This window comes from Pararge aegeria, chromosome 24 (assembly GCF_905163445.1).
Source record: "Pararge aegeria chromosome 24, ilParAegt1.1, whole genome shotgun sequence".
NCBI classification, from domain to species: domain Eukaryota; kingdom Metazoa; phylum Arthropoda; class Insecta; order Lepidoptera; family Nymphalidae; genus Pararge; species Pararge aegeria.
The window spans coordinates 1,496,452-1,514,600 of NC_053203.1; the positions used below are offsets into that span (position 1 = coordinate 1,496,452).

The 18,149-nt window shown below is 38.6% G+C and overlaps 2 long non-coding RNA genes across 4 annotated transcripts; both read right to left on the reverse strand.

The window, feature by feature from the left end:
* Positions 1-6,841: 6,841 nt before the first annotated feature.
* LOC120634528 lies at positions 6,842-10,949 on the reverse strand. 2 transcript variants are annotated; one of them, XR_005659249.1, is made up of 3 exons: positions 10,862-10,949; positions 8,050-8,212; positions 6,842-6,989 (listed from the first exon to the last, which is right to left on the reverse strand). It is a non-coding gene; the product is annotated as an uncharacterized LOC120634528 (long non-coding RNA). The 2 variants fall into 2 exon arrangements; XR_005659248.1 differs by lacking the exon at positions 6,842-6,989 and having other exon boundaries at positions 8,023-8,212.
* LOC120634527 lies at positions 10,945-17,388 on the reverse strand. Of its 2 annotated transcripts, XR_005659246.1 has the most exons (4): positions 17,280-17,388; positions 13,729-13,875; positions 12,310-12,446; positions 10,945-11,025 (listed from the first exon to the last, which is right to left on the reverse strand). It is a non-coding gene; the product is annotated as an uncharacterized LOC120634527 (long non-coding RNA). The 2 variants fall into 2 exon arrangements; XR_005659247.1 differs by lacking the exons at positions 10,945-11,025; positions 12,310-12,446; positions 13,729-13,875 and adding exons at positions 14,447-14,802; positions 15,260-15,414.
* Between the last annotated feature and the right edge of the window lie 761 nt (positions 17,389-18,149).

The window sequence follows — 18,149 nt, forward strand, 5'->3', positions numbered from 1 at the left end:
ACAATCTTAGACTGCATCTCTGTTAAGGGCTGACCTTATGTTGCTTAAAAAAATACTTCATCAATAGCCTATAAAAAACATGGGAGGGTTTGCCCAGAATCACCACGCTGTTTGTGGTGTGGTGGACGGGTTAGAGATCGCAGTAGATGGTAGTTTTCCTTTAGTCGTCTCGTACGACACCGGGAAGAAAAGGGTTGGTGACAACTGTATTCTGATGTGTCATTACAACACGGCGAACAAAACACGTAAAAGGAATTTGCCGTTTCAAAGTAATACTGTTTTAAGCGATGGTAGTAAGGGTCAAGATAGAAATATTTTGTGAAAAAGAACACTGTATTGTCAGATCATGATGATGCGGGGTCAGTGGCGTGCATGCAGGGTACGCACAGGGTACCCAGATGAAATAAAATGAAGAAAATCTCTAGTACGAGTTATAAATATTTAAGGGTTGGCTTTTTATACCTCTGTCAATGCCTTTTCTTAAGTTTTTTATAACCCGATATTTTCTACTCGATTTTCGGATGGACACTTGCCGACAACCACCTGAGGGGTTGCTACGGCGTCACCGGGGGAGTGGGGCGAGCGCGAAAGCCCGCCATGAGAAGAGCCCCAGGGCTCGACGACACAGGGGGGAGTATAACCCGTACTGGAGTTTTTTTTTCCATTTTATATTAGGAGGCGTTCATAAAATACGTGAGATTTTCGTGGGGCAAATATCACGCAATTTGTTTTCTGATTTTGGTCCATTTAATCTAGATTGTACATGCTTGAGATTAAATTTTAAATGCAATCGTAATACTATTGAGATCATTCACAAATTCGTTCAAAAGAAAATAATTTCATTCATATTTCGACGTTTTGCGTTTACAGACTGTCAAACCACCATATTTGTTGTACACCAGTTGTTTTTTTCAATCCAACGCGTTCGAGCAATCTGACCGCTCAGTGCATACCCTGTGCATACGCATATACGTGCACCACACGTATGCACGCCACTGTGCGGGGTGAATGACCATTGTATATGACGAGTGCAAGACGACTGTATTCAATTGTTATTATTAATTAGAATTAATCTGTTGAGAATTATATGATCATAGAGTTTGTAAAGTATGGTATTGTGTTTTAATTTCTATAGTTTTTCATCTATTTCTTTTTTGTATAATTTCCATGAATTAACCATTTTTTTTAACAGATACAATAATGAAGTTCTAATTTTGACGTCTTTTTGGTAGCTTTGAGACATTTAACGCCGCCTTTTGACGCCACTGCTAACCTTCTAAAAGCCACGAACTAATGGACTGTAAAAGTAAGATAACTAGAGTTAAAGTGTCCACATGTCAACGGCGTAACGGAATTTTTGGGACCCTAAATAACACCAAAGAACCTAAATTAGAGTTGTATCCTTTTCGTTTTACCACGACCAATTAACAATCAATCTATTCCAAAATCTTCAGATCGTCATCAGAAGTATCTAGCCCTTCGATAATGGCTTGTTACTTCTGTCAACTACAAGTATCTGGTCTTGGAATAAAAAGTGCTTAGGCCGAAGTTAATAATAACGTAAAAATTATAAAAAAAGCAATGCACATCTCTTGTTTCAAACGTGTCTCACTGTAATATGGACCTTTGATATCGAAACTGCAATGTTTCCTACTAGATGACGCTACAGTCGCTATAAGACTGATATAATAGGCATTTACGAATTTCGTCATCGACGGTAGGAGAGCCGTAGCTTAATTGGTTAAAGCGTTCAGGCTGCGATTGCCAGAGGGTCGCAGGTTCAAATCCTGTGTGTTCCGAAAAAGAAAATGATATGCATTTTAAATTTATAAAATGGCGGATTGGTACTTTCAACGCCTTCGAGAATATTATGTAGAACTCTCAGGCATGAAGGCTTCACCGTTAAAGCAAGTGGCATTTAATTGATTTAATTAAATAAGCACATAACACTAAAAAGGTTTAAGGTGCTGAGATGCGTGTGATCGAACACAGACCGTCAAATTCAATCCCAGGGAAGGCAAAGGCAAAGTCTGAACAATATGCTATCCTTATTTTTAGGGAAGTTTAGGAAAAGGATGGCACAACTAAATTTAATCTGCCATCTCAAGATTTTGGATTAGATTGACTAATAATTTTGGACTTTAAACTGAGTTTTGTGCTGCTGTGATCAAAATACTTTCGATTAGCTGAGCGCAGTTTGATTGGTCTAAATTTACAGTTTAATGGTTGTTATTGGTCCAATTTAAAAGATTGACTTTGAATTTAACTAACAGTTGCGGAGTCTGTAGGAATTTAACCGACATCGATCTTCTGAAGTGCCTTTACCAATAGCTGTAGTACAAGAGGTGTCGTTTTCGAGTATGGAAATAGTTGACATCGAAGTAAAATTGTTCTTATTTTCAAAGCTCAAATTCGCATACAATTAAATGCTTAAATTTTTACGTACGTAAAGTACGTTTGTAAAATGTGATTTACGACTGATACGCGAAAACGACACTCCTCGATTGCGAGCGAAGAAATCTTGTATTAGGCTTCATAGATTTAAATCGCTAGATATGTGTATGTGTATCGTGAAGTTTTTGAAAAGAACGCCTCCGGCAATCTAATATTAATAAAGTAGGGCAGGAGTTTGTTTTTTGTTTGCATGGTGTTAGAACGCGTTAACCTCTTGAACTACTAATTATATAAATTCAGCAAATCTGACTGATACTAAACATACAAAGAGTTTTAGCTTTTCTATGACAGCATACCTACGATTGAAATCTTTGGCTGAACTATGGCCCTTACACACAATACGACTGAAATATTTAATTAAATATATATGAAATGTATGCCTCATAGTTGTAAGACATAAAAATAAATGTTTATTTTTATATGGTGTAGGTATACAATCCAAGTGTATTTATTCATCCAATACATCATTTGAGTCGTATAGTGAGTGTAAAGAGGCCATTCGCGCGTCCATACATACAAAATCAAAGTCACCTTTATAATACTGAGATGCTATAGGATATGAAGACTTGTTATAACGTCATTTATGTATGTTTTATTTAGATAATAGTTTTGTAGCCTTTAAACTCTATTGTAATGGATTGTAAATAAACTATACTGGCCTTATTATATTTTATTTATTCTGTTCATTCTAACTTTTCCGTTAGCCATATTATACATGTGAAAGTGTGGATAAACATCCACACTTTCTGAATCACGCAAAAACGGCTTAACGGATTTGGATGAAAATTGGCATGCATGTAGCCTTTGACACGGAAAAGAACATAGGCTAACCTTTATGCCGATTCCTTAAGTAGTTCCCGAGGGAAAATTGATAATTATTTACGAGCTAAACCGCTTCGAAATTTTGTACGCATGTCACCTATGCTATGGAAAAGGACATGTACTTTCTATACCGATCTCTCAAATAGTTCCCGTGGTAGCATCAAAAATTGTAAACGGGCGAAGTTTTAGACCTATTTCTGAAGTCCACGCAAACGATGTCGCGGGCAGCAGCTAGTTTCCAATTATTCCTTTCTTATATGCTGAGAACTGAAAAGCAGAAACGACTCAAGCTTTCTCACTGGAAATCGTAATACCCACGGAGTCTACAGACTACTTAAAACGAATCGCTGGATGCAAGCGGCACAAAGCCGTCCTAGGTTTTTATATTTGGCACTACCAGAAAAATTAAAAAATATCTTTACGTTTAGTATTTCATTTATTGAGGTAGATTGTACTATGTAGCACCTCTGCGTCCCGTAACATACACGGGCGAAGCCGCAGGACACAGCTAGTTAATAAATGAAAGCTTGTATAAAATATATCTCTTAAACTCAATCTATCGCTCCCTGTGATTGTGACTTACTGTCGCAACAAAAATCTGACGAAACGAAAATCTGTCGAAACGTTACCAACTCAAAACTGTCAATCAACAACATGCCGACCCATTACAGACCCACCACAGTGCTAAATACAGGATATGTAGTAGTTGAGCATTTTGTGACAGAGCTCGTCCAAGGAAGTACTTCTTCTTCTTCTTCTTCTCTCTGGGCAGTTTCCGCACGTAAGCGCTTCGCTTGTTGTACGTAGAAATTTCCCGCTGTTGCTCGCTACTCCAGCCATCCAAGCTCATTCCAGAATCCCAGCATACCGCCCAGGTTGCTGAGGACTTCCGGGATAGTGGCTGATGATCTCAGGTAGATCTCGCGTTACTCTGTCACGTACTATCGCCATGATTATTTCTGCCGCTAAGCAGCATTGTTGCAACGCTGTGTTCCGGTCTGAAGGGCGCGGTTGCCGGTGGAACTAGAGGCACCTAAGCCTCAAATAGATGGACACAGGGCGGCATGTTGCAGGACGTGCTCCTTGCATGCCCTGTGAAGTGTTGCTGTTTATAGGCGATGGTTTTCCACTGACCATCAGGTGAGCCCCCTACTAGGTCCGTCAATTATTACTATGAAAAAAGCGGGCAGATGATATTAAATAGAATCATCATCACCATCATCACTTCAACCGACTGAAGTCCACTGCTGGACGTAGGTCTTTTGTAGGGAGTTCCAAAATCCACGGTCTTGGGCCGCTTGTTTACAGCGGCTCCCAGCGACTCGCCTGATGTCGTCTGTCCACCTCGTTGGGCTGACCAACGCTGCGTTTACCGTGCGGGGTCGCCAAGGCGCTAGGCCTTGTAACCCCAACGTCCATCGGTTCCCCGAGCTTTGTGCCCCGCCCACCTCCTTTTTACTATTGTTAAGTGTCTGGGTGTTTATATGTATATAAGTATTAATATTTATGTTTATATTTCATAAATATATTCATCAGTCATTTAAGTACCCATAACACAAGCTACGCTATATTCTACGCTTACTTTGGGCTAGATGGCGATGTTTGTATTGTCGTAGTATGTTTATGTCTACCTGTTAACTTATTTCATGGAAATAAAACGAGACACTGGAAAGCATTATTATATCGCCTATTTGGCTCCAGAACGAGTTATAAAAACTTTAAGATAGGCTTTTAATCATTCGTACAATGCTTTAACCCTACCCTCAGGTCACCTCTTAGGGTTTTATTTAGACCGTAGTCCATCACGCTGACCAAGTTCGCATTGGTACACGTGTGCCTTTGAGAACGTTATGGAGAACGATCTACGAGTCGGTTTTAAATTCTTTGTACGCTCGACCGTAACAATAGGAAGATCTTCCTCCGAGCGGGAGATCGTGCTCGGGGACCGAAGTCCGCACATTCATCTTTGGAAGTTGTATATACCTATAGTCAATTTTTGTGAACACTTCGCTAGCGCGATGCAGGATTTTTGTGGCGCCATCTAGTTCGGTAATGTGGAGACCGCTACATCTTCCTACATCCAGAGTCATGTGATAATGTGTTTAATCTTATACTTATATATATAAAGCAGAAGATTTTGTTTGTTTACTTGCGCGAACGCGATGATCTCAAGAAATCGGACCAACAGTCCGATTTGAAAAACTTCCAGTTTTGGATAGCCTATTTATCAAGGATAAGCTACGCTATCAACACGCTAGAACCCAACCCGGGGAATTGGGGATAAAACTCTACTATGTTCTTATAAAGCCATGTTCTATGAAGCGGTAATAGAGCAGTGGTTAGGAGCTCGACTTCACTTTCGGGGTGCCGAGTTCGAATCCCAGCACGAAACTATAAACTTTTTTAAGTTATGTGCGTTTTAATAACTTGCTGCTTCAACGGTAACGAAAAACATTGCGAGGAAACCTGCATGCCTGAGAGTTCTACATAATGTTCTCAAATGTGTGTGAAGTCCACCAATCCGCACTGGGCCAGCGTGGTGAACTACGGGTATAACCCCTCCTCATTGTGGGGGGAAAACCCGTGCTCTGTAGTGGGGCGGTAATGGGTTGTTGATGATGATGATGATGTTATAATACTCTTCTATTTGGTAACTTAAAGATATTTGTAAATCAAATAACGATTGTTTGTTGTATAAATTATATTTATTGATATTGTGAAACGAGTTACAGTTTACTAATTGGTAGTTTTTTCATGTAAGTTCGGATAGATTTTCATTTCTTTTTCTGAAACAAAGTTTATGATTAGCCTTCATAAATCATGAAAATCTCAATGCTGCATTAGCCTTCCTTATAGAAAAGTGTAATGGAGCCGACTCCTGAAATATACTACGACAATACACACATCGCCATCTAGCCCCAAAGTAAGCGTAGCTTGTGTTATGGGTACTAAGATGACTGATGAATATTTTTATGAATAACTAGCTGAGCTGTCCCGGCGAACTTCGCAACGCGGATCATTCTTTTTTTTATAATTGTTATATTTTAATATTTATTATCCTATTCTGGCTAAGAGAAATCCAAAAAATCAAATATCATAAAAATGGGTCTCAGCCGTTCTTGAGTTATAAATGGTGTAACTAACACATTTTTGTTTTATACATAAATACTTAGAATATACATATAAACACCCAGACACTGAAAAACATACGAGCTCATCACACAAATATATGAACCCACGGCCTTGGACTCAGAAAGCAGGGTGGCTGCCCACTGCGCCAGTCGAGTTGTTAGAGAATGGCCGTCAAATAACCAAGTATTTGTTAGTGCTAAACATTGTTAGAGAATGTTAACTGTTTTTGGCAATGTAGAATAACATATACACACGGCAACAACCTAGTAACAATAAATAACTTTTTGCTGTCGATGTTGCTGAGTAACATTTGCAAAAGTTAACTGCGTTGTGGATGCACGGTAAAGTGATGCTATGTTTATAAATAACGACAACACTGTTTTGACTCGAATTCGGAAATATTTGACTAGATACTTATTCATCAGCTACTTACTTGTTTTTCAAAATCTCAACGGGTCTTTTGTACGAGGCATCCTTTCCGACATTTCCGTTTACGGCCGCAGGCTTCTGCTGTGGTGCACAAATGGCACAGTATGAGGAGTGCAAAAATTAAGATTTTTCGCCACTGCATTGTTTGTTTACTGTAATAACACCAGAGAATGAATCATATAGCACCTTTTGACTGTCTGTAACTTAAAACTATTGAATAACCTGGCCTAAATGCCCGTTGGAAAAATTAAAGCACTTTGGGAATGTTCCATACAAGCCCATCACGTAAAACTTAACGATACTTGCAAATAAGCCTACATGAAGGTCCATGACCGCTAGCTATTAATTCAATAATGGTAAGATTTCTAGCCATTTGGTAGGAGCTCGACTTCACTTGTGGGGGGCCGAGTTCGAATCCCAGCAAGCACCTGTAACTTTTAAGCTTAACTCACGTTAAATGTATATGTTACTAGCGTACCCAGCCCGCTTCGCCGGGCTAGATTTTGCTTTATTTTATTTAAACAATAAACTTACATCATTAAATTTTTAATTTAAGTCTCATAATATATTAAATCATTTATTTCTCTCCGTATTCATTCTCTTCTATTCTCTTCTCGAGCGGGCGAAGATCATTATCTACACCCATGTAACACCCAACAATAGAATATCATCATAGTAAATAAAAGCTGTATTTGACAGTTCGACAGTTTAAAAATAGGAGTGCTCCGATCGTCAGCAAACTTTACAGGATTACTCGCCAGGTCAATCCGGAGATTCCCTGAAAGTTTCATTGAAATCGGTCCAGCCGTTTCGGAGCCTATACGGAACATACCCACACACTTTCTCTTTTATACATATAAGATATACACATAAATACTTATAATATATACTTATACTAATAAATAAATAAATAATTATGCTACAACAATTTACACATTACCATCTAGCCCCAAAGTAAGCGTAGCTGTTTATGGGTACTAAGATAGCTGATCAATATTTTTATAAATATAAAAATACTTATCATAAACAGATAAATACCCAGACACTAATAAACATTAATGTTCATCACAGAAACATTTTCCAGTTGTGGGAATGCAACCCACGGCCTTGGAATCAGAAGGCAGGGTGCGCCAATCGGCTGTCTAAATAAGAATGACTATAGTACTTCCCCGGACTTGGTCTGACCGTCTGCCACAAAAACCTCTGTTGCACCTTGGTATTGGAAGCTCGTAGTTTCGGTCCGCCGAAGTGGTTGCAAGGGAAGCAGTGCGCGTCCTGACAGTGCTTGCGACTCCGCCGGCAGCCGCGCGACAGCTCCAACATAGACACCGCAATGTGCAGGAACACCAGTACAAACGGGTTCAGGAACTGCATTCTGAGTGACAAATAGTTAGTTTGACACACCTAGATGGGCCAAATGTATATCAATCATTAGCCTGTAACAGTCTACAGGTGGACTAAAAAGTCTTCTCCCAAGTGGAGGGTTTGTGCATGACAGGAGCATAGAATACTACTAGTTTTTAATAATTAACTTAAGTCTTTAAAATATAATAGTTTGTAATTGTTGCACGTGTAATAATCAGCTTCGTGCATAGAGGGTACGCACAGGGTATGCAGATGATATAAAATGAAGAAAATCTCCAGTATGACTTAAGGGTAGGCTTTTATAACTATTACAATGGCTATCCTTAAGTTTTTTATTACTTGTACTGGTGATTTTCTTCATTTTATATCATCTGCATACCCTGTGCATACGCTCTATGGACGCCACTGTCTGTAAATTTGAATCTGAACTTTGAATTTGAAGACGGTGCTGCCCGTTCTAAGTTATACTGCCTTAGTCGCCTCGTACCAGCGTGAAGAGGAGACGTAGTGACAACTGGGTTCTGAACTGCCGTCATCAAACAATGGTACTAGGGATTCAACAAACGGTAGTAGGTAGTATACCCAATTATATTTCATTTTCTTGTCCATCCACTACTCACGTAGCCGGAAAAAGGGTGCTTTGATCTTGGTGCGGAAGTGCGCTGTGCACGTGAAATATATCATTACAAATGAGTGGCTGTTAGGCAGAGGAATCCGGCTTCTACATGGATATTGAAGGTTGAACGAACATGGGTTCTTAGATGATTTCAACCGTAAGCTTCTTTTATAAGTCAAAAGGACAACGATTCGATATAGATAAACGTACTTCATCAACGCATTACCGGTCACTACACAATGAGAAGAGGTTAAGGCCGTAGTCCACAACGCTGGCCCAGTGCAGATTGGTGGACTCCACACTCCTTGAAGATGATAATGGAGAACTCTCAGGTATGCAGATTTCCTCGCGATGTTTTCCTTCACCGTTGAAGCAAGTGATATTTTAATTGCTTAAAACGCACATAACTTAGAAAAGTTAGAGGTGTGTGCTGGAATTCGAACTGAACCCCCCGAAAGTGAAGTCGAGCTCCTACCCACTGCGCTTTCACTGCTTCTTACCTATGTATTTTGGATATGTTTAGGTATTCAATTTTGGAATTAAAATAAATTTAACAGTTCGCCAGGTACATTTAAATATTCATATTAATATCCTCATCATATCCATTATCGGCCCACTACAGCGCAGGGGTCTCATCCCACAATGAGAACACAGTAAGGCCGAAGTCCACCACGCTGGCCCAGTGCGGATTGGTGGACTCCTCACACCTTTGCGAACATTATGGAGAACTATCAGGCATGCAGGTTTCCTCACGATGTTTTTCTACACCGTTGAAGCGAGTGAACGAACATAGCTAAGAAAAGTTAGAGGTACGTGTTGGAATTCGAACTCGGACCCCCAAAAGCCGAAGTCCTACCCTTATTTTAGAAATTATTATCAGTCTAAACAGCTTTTACATTTTCAATTTTATTTAACTAAAATAAATAATAATAAATATACTACGACAATACACACATCGCCATCTAGCCCCAAAGTAAGCGTAGCTTGTGTTTTGGGTACTAAGATAACTAATGAATATTTTTATGAACGGGATCTTATTATGGTGCAAAGCTGCTGATATTGAAACTATATTCATATTGCAGAAAAGAGCTGTACGGTCAATATATAAACTTAAATCACGTGAATCCCTCCGTGAAAAATTTAAAGAAATAGGTATACTTACGGTAGCCTCACAATATATTTACAACAATATAGTATTTGTACGACAACATATTAGTCTTTATAAACAAAAAGTGGATATAAACAGTCGACTTACAAGAAATGGTCATAAATTAGTGACATCTGCATATCGTCTGCGAAAGGTGCAGAAGTCATTTGTGGGATTGAGTAGGTATACGCTTTTATAATATGATTCCTAAGGTAATTTTGGACCTGCCAATGCATAAGTTTAAAGAATGTGTTAAAACACATTCATTACAGCGAGGTTATTATACAATTGATGAGTTTCTTAATGAAAAGGTTGCTTGGAAGCATCCGGCTCCGCTTTCATCTTTCACAAGATAGGAAAATGAATTTCAAAATGTAAAATGTAAATTGTTGATATTGGAGAAGAACAACTGCCGAGTTTCTTGCCGGCTTCTTCTCGGTAGAATCTGCCTTCCGAACCGGTGGTAGAGTCACTACACACAGACAGACTTGACGTTTCAAAAGTGCTTATATTAGGCCTACTTAAAATAAATGAATTTTGATTTTTTTTTTGACAAAACGAGCGCTAGACTGCAATCACACCTGATCCTATGTGATGCGGCCTAAGGCGGAACGCGCTTGCCTAGAAGATGGCTGTTCACTTTTGATTCGAAAGGTACTTATATTGTAGTACTGGGCAAAATAGAAGCCGAAAGGGCATTCCTTGCGGTGCGAATCAGAAACGAGGATGCAAAGCGCTTCGTACGCGTCCGCGGTCATATCAACCCTACGTGGTTGATATGACCGCGGACGCGTACGAATACAGATACAGATCCCGGTTCCTTACGTCTCGACGCGGATTACAGGTAACCGAATCTACATCTAACACGTTTGTTTAGAACCAACGCTAAATTTCACCTTATTGTGAGTGCGTGGTTGAAGGTCACTTCTTGCACTTGGCCTCGTGGTCCGTGCAGCTGGTGTACGAGGTGGCACGGCAGGACTCCAGGTACGACAGCAGCAACGTCACCAGCAGAACTATCAACTCTTGGACGAACGCCTTGTCCATAGCATGAACACAGCTGTCAAGTCAAAGCTTCCTTTATTCAAACCAACCTGAACCGAATTTTCATATCGTCGTAGACGAATATTTTTATAAACAAAATTTATTTATGTTATTTTTGTAAGATTAAAATATATCGTATGTTATTTGAATTGGCTAAAATAACTAAAAAAAAGTTTGAAAAACAGCAATATCGTCAGGTTTCTACGATCATGGCGATAAATTATACCTTATACTAGCTTCTTTCAAATATTCCACGAGAACTGATAGTAGCCAGTGGATAAATAAAAAAATAATATATAAATATACTACGACAATACTCACATCGCCATCTAGCCCCAAAGAAAGCGTAGCTTGTTTTATGGATACTAAGATGACTGATGTATATTTTTATGAATAATATATATAAATACTTATAATTTACATATAAACACCTAGGCCCTGAAAAAAATTCATGTTCATCACACATACATTTTCTAATTATGGGAATCGAACCTACTGCATTGGACTCAGAAAGCAGGGTCGCTGCCCACTGCGCCAAACGGCTGTCGATAGAAAGCATTATAATATTATTTCCGTCTCCAAGATCTAAGCTATCTTATTAAAAAATCGTCAAAATCGGTAAAGCATATGTAACGAACGAACAAACATGAATTTTTTAAAATATTTGTAAGGATTATATTACTAGCTATTGCCCGTGTTTTCCATATGTGTTTGGCAAACGGTTTTTATATAAATTCGTGGCCACCCTTTGTTTTCCTGGGACAAGAAATTGTATATCTTACTTTCCGTTCTTTCAACTAAGTCCTTGCCAAAAATCAAGTTTATTGGTTGCTCAGTTAGGATATAAAGGAAAGATAAACACACAGGATTATGCAATTGGTATGATTTATGCTTAAAGTAAATTGTAACATTTTACGATTTAATAACTTCTCCAAAATTCATTTTGCTACATATTAATTGGCGCAGTGGGCAGCGACTCTGTTTTCTGAGTCCAGGGCCGTGGGTTCGATTCACACAACTGGCAAATCTTTGTGTGATGAACATGAATGATTTTCAGTGTCTGGGTGTTTATATGGATATTATAAGTATTTATTTGATGAAGATTTTATATAAACAATTTTATGTATAATGTATATATACATTATACATAAAATTGTTTATATAAAATCTTCATCAGTCATCTTAATTACCATAACAGCATAACAGCATAAGCTACGCTTACTTTGGGGCTGGGTGGCGATGTGTGTATTGTCGTAGCATATTTATTTATTTTATTCGTTTATATGTATCAGCAGTCCACCTTATTTCTTGCAGGGTGGGTTTTCTGGAGTACAAGGGATCTTCTTCGTTCCACAAGCAGCCACGAGTTGCAGGACGGTTACTAGGAAAGCCAGGACTGCGAGCAGCCGTCGCAAAACTTGCATGATACGTCAACGGCTGAAACCGACAAAACATCAGTTTAAATTTGAACCAAGACTACGTTATGTTGATCCTTAAACTTAAGGTTATCGCGAATACATCAACTCTGAAACCGTCTGAAACGTATCACCATCGTCCAAACTAGAGTTGTCAGTAGGTATTCCTATTGTAACCGGACACAAATCTCTCTCTCTATGGTCGTTCCTTCATCACTGAAGATCGTGGTCCTGGTGAGATCTCAACTACAAAATGACCATTGAGTCTCGATCTACCATTTCTCTCTTGGGAACATAGTGCAGTGGTTTCCCGTTGCCTTCTGCACCAGACATTTTAGGAGTTATTTATAGCTCCAAGGCCGCTGCAGCCTCTTCCATCCAGTTTCCCGGACGGGAGTATGGATATCCCGCCACTGATCGGTCGCCAGAGCCTCGTCTGTTGTCTAGCAGGGAGCACCACGAGCAGGTGAGGTTGACATTTTGGGTTGACTAGGTGTTATCGTCACTCTTCCCCTTACTCCCCACTCCCCCGGACACAAATAGGAATCGTAAAAACAACGTGAAATGGGAGCAAAAGAAAACGGGACCGAAAGTGGTACGGGTTTACGTACGTTACTTCAACCATCTTATGGTCGCCCCCGCTTACCTCTCAATAACCCCGTACAAACAACCCTTGCGAACCCTTCACATGAAATATATAATTAATAAATAATTATACTTAGACAATACACACATCGCCACCTAGCCCCAAAGTAAGCGTAGCTTGTGTTATGGGTACTAAGATGACCGATGAATAATTTTATGAATAATATACGTAAATACTTATAATATATAGAAAAATATGTATATTTATCACACAAATCCTTTTCCTATAATACAGTTTTCTGCCGGCTTGCGGGCCTGTTCGCGCTTTAAGAATTAAACACGTCCCGCATGTATGCAGCCCGTGCGGTAAAAAAAAGATAAATAAAATTTTAGGGTACGGACGGCCCGCACGCGGACTACATCCATACGCAGGTAAAAATCTGCTTGTCTGGAAAAGAAGCACTGAAATCCAATCAGCGATCATAAGAGCCGCAGCAGAGTTGACCTACCGGAGGTTCTCATCGCGGTAACGATCTAGCGTTCTGTTGACGCCTGTACTCTATGCGATTTGTACTCTCCTAATCGAAGGTTTGTTTCATTTATCCAGCCAGTTTGATGGCTTATGGATAGAATTAGAGTTCGTTGGAATGGAGTTGAAGTTTATACGTGTGCGATAACCTCTAATATAAAACTTCAAAGGCAATAGAAACGACACTTACTTAGATCTAGGACTTTGCTTCTGCTATTGAGCTGTTCAGAAGTTGTAAGCGAGGAAACTTTTTATGCGAGCTGCACCAATTTCCAAATGTTGCCGAGCCGGATTGTGAGACTTTCAAAATTTATCCATTCTGTTTCTTGGATGTTGCCTGTAAAAGAGAAAGATTGACTTGAGCCCTTCCACCACGAAGATAACCTGCAATTGAGAAGTATAAAATAAAATGCAACACAAAAAAGGTGGAATTTGACCCAGAACAATATTTCTCAATTACATAATACAACTACACAATAATAATAAACATAACCCCAAAGTAAGCGTAACTTGTGTCATGGGTACTAAGCTGACTGATGAATATTTTAATGAATAATATATATGAATACTTATAATATACAGATAAACACCCAGACACTGAAAACATTTTCCAGGTGATGAATCGAACCCACAGCACTGGACTCAGACAAAATAAAATGCTAATATAAAACTTATAATAATTTATTCCTTATCGTCCATTACAGATACAAAGTGTATTACTATAAAAACTAAAGATATTTTAGCACTATTAAACATTTTTGGCTTGTGTCCTGGCCTGAACTTTGTGACTGTTCCTGACCGCTTTCCAGAATTGCTGCAAAACATCTTTATCATTTATTGTATAAAATCCATTTCCCGTTTTATTGAATTCATTGTTTAAATACTTAATTTTAATATTGTGAGCATCACTTTTAATTGCCATGTCGTTCGGAATATATTTTAAATCGTTTTGTAACATTATGTGCACGGGAGATTTTCGTTCCATACTTTTCATTTTTAAACATTTTTTCATATCATAAAGGTTTCTGAACTTTCTGAATTCATAATGGTTTATATTTTGCTGTAGATTTTCACCAGAAGCTGTTGGTTATTCAAGTAGAGATATTTGCTAACTGCTCAGTTTCTATACGGTCCTTTCCTGCAAGGAGCTCTGCCCGTACACGGGATATTCTTTTTACAACAACCAGATCCAGTAGCGAATATGGAGAGCAAAACTATCAGCATCGAATAAAGGAATGCCCAGTTGATTTTAGCCATGGCGTACCTGGAAAGATAAATTAATGTAAAATAATAAACCTCACAGAAGTGCAAACTTAACGAGTCCGTGGAAGTTTGTGTTGCCTCTGTGATTTAGATTGTTTTGCATATTCTCATAGTAAATAAATAAATATTTCTAAGCGGCCTGTTGACTTTTATTAAGTTTTTACGGAAAATGCTATAATTGAAGGGTACCCAAAATAACAATACATCTTAATATGTTATGCTATTTTTGTTATTAATAAAATGAGGATGGAGGGGGAAGGAACGATAAAAGGCATACATTTTACTTCAAATAAGAAAGGTGCAGCCGGAACAATTCGCATTTTGGCGCTCAGATCAGTTGGGAATAGAATGAATGAATGAATACATTTTTATTACAAAAGCAAGTAGGATGGATTAGGTAACAAATAAAAACTACAATTTATGATCGGTTGAAGGCTGGATTTCTGATGATAGCTCACCACTTTTTATTTCCCACAGGGCGCAGGATCCCTGCAAGCGATGTACACCTTCCTGGTGCAACCGACAGCACCGGTAATCCAAGCGAGGTCAGCGGATATCAGCAATAGAGTACATCGGATCAGGCCCATGGTACTCTTGAGACCATGGCGGCTATCTGCGGACACACCTACCTGTACCTTCGATACACCAGTGATACTGCCTCGAGATGAAAGTCCGCTTTAAAGGTAGGGACGGAGAATTAACATACAGAAACCGTGTACACGATTAATATGAAATCATCAAAAGTCACTCCACTTTAGTGCGTCCGTTTTCTATATATATATATATTTTTTATAAATAAATATACTACGACAATACACACACCGCCACATAGCCCCAAAGTAAGCGTAGCTTGTGTTATGGGTGCTAAGATGACTGATGAATATTTTTTTTATGAATAATATACTTAAATACTTTTAAAATACATATTATTCCCAGACACTAAAAAATAATCCTGTTCATCATACAAACATGTTCCAGTTGCGGGAATCAAACCCACGGCTTGGGACTCGGAAAACTGGGTCGCTGGCCACTGCGCCAATCGGCCGTCAAATTATATTCAATATATATCAGTAATGAGTTGCTTAGCAAAGTTGTTATTTGTTAAAAATTGTATGGATATTTTTGACAATAACAACGATGACAATAAATCTATAGATTACGGATATTTTACCAGTTGACAGTAATTATTTTACCTCTAAAGTTCTTAACTTTTACCATAAAATGTGGAAAATGGGAAAAGTTCGTGTGATAGCAACATTCCGCGGGTGTGAAGTGAGACGTGCGCGGGGCGTCTTCTATGTTTTTAATTAGACATAATGCTCAAAATATTAAAAAATATGCACCTTACTTGGTATTGTTATGTTATTTTGCTAATAAATTGACACATTAAGGAATTCAATCTATGGTGCGAGGAAATCAATAATCCTATATTTTAAAAGAAGGATAAAATTGGAGAAATTAGTAGTGTTCATTTACAAATCGTGGTATTAACTTATGTAAAGACTTTGACGACTTCCCTTCCTTTGCGCAACGGTGACCGCTGTGAATTTAAGTAGGAAGTCCCGGGTTCGGTTCTTGGCAGCGGCTATTATAATTTTAGATTTCTCTCTGGTTTTTGGGCTGGGCTTTGGCCGTAGCTAGTTACCACGCTACCGACAAAGCTTTGCCGCTAAGCGATTTAGTGTTCCGGTGCGATACCGTGAAGAAGCCGATTAGGGTAATGACTACAATACTCCCTAACCGGTTAGCCCGCTACCATCTTGGACTGCATCATCACTTACCACCGGGTGAGAATGCAGTCAGGGGCAGACTTGAGGTAAAAAAAAAGATAAGGCACCTTTGTATATAAGAAACAATTGATATGGGTCAAATTCAACAACGCAGTAATCAAATAAAGACTTATTTGATGGGAAAAAGGGGTTTAGTGGGGGGCTTTCCTTTCGGACCGAGTTTGACCTCCCGCACCGTAACATTTTGGAGTTATGTGCGTTCTTAATTTAAGCAATTAAATATCATTATCTTTAACGGTGGAGGAAAACATCGCGAGGAAACATGCTTGCTGAGAATTCTCAAAAGCATTTGAAGTCAGCGAGGTGGACTACGTCCTAAACCCGTGTGCGTAAGACCCCGCTGGTAGTAAGAAGAAAAATCAAATGCAATATAATTCAAAAATTCAAAATTCATTTATTTCAAGTAGGTCCAGTTTATAAGGACTTTTGAAACGTCAAGTCAGTCTGTTTGTAGTGACTCTACCTAATCTGTTATTTAGTAGTACTTTGCATAGATCAAATACTTCTTAAACATTACTAATTAGATAATGATACATTTGATTTCCCTACTTACCACCCGCAGTTCTGACCTGAGAACACTCTCCGAACTTAAAGTATATTATGTGTGCCGAGTACCCTGCCCATACAATGCGGGAAAGATTTCAATGTAGTCTAAACTCTAACGGATATATAGCATTTTGATACTTACCAATTAATTCTTGAAAGGTTTATTTTAAGTTACTGTAGTAATCTTGAATTATTGTAGGGAAATTTTGATTTTGTTGTGGACGGAAAATTTGATATTGATTGATGTGCGAGATGGCGTCAAAAAGAATGTCTTGCAGTTTGAAATATTTGCTTCCGGTGTCAGTTAGAAATAAATCACCAAAGAGTTTGTATTGTGAAAATGGGAGGTAGTACAACCTTTTTTTGGCGATGTTACTTGAAAACGTTTCCGTTTCCGTTGAGTTTTTTTTTCTTTAAAACGGGTTAAGGCGTATGAATTACAATTTAACGATGAAGATTGAAAATATTCGGAATAAATCTTCTATGTCTATCTTACTTTGGCCTCAAGTTTTAGCTACTTCTGCTACTAAGTAGTAGTACTACTCAAGTGAATCGCTAAATAAGTTGTTATGCGCCAATATCGAGAGCAGCTGAGCCGATTTCGCTAATTATTTTTTTAGTGTATTCCTTGAAATACGAAGATGGTGCTTACACAGAGAAAAGTTTGAAAACTTCCCTAAAAAAAGTCTTAAAACAACACTTTTCTGTACTGCTACGAACGATTCGTAATAATAATTAAAAGTCAATTTGAACTTTAATACCATACCAAAAAGTTTAAGTGTAAGAGGAAAGGTTCCTGAAAGGCATTAAAAAAAAGGAAATAAAACTGGACCCGGTAGGTGGCGCTGAAATTAGGTTTTAGGTTTTGTTAAGATATTGAAACCGATGGTAACCGACTTGGTGCAGACGAAGTTGCGCTGGTCAGTTAGTACCAAATCAAATAGCATTTATTAAATACAACCCTGATAAACCCCATATTCAATATGGGGTTTATCAGGTTTTATAGGGTACC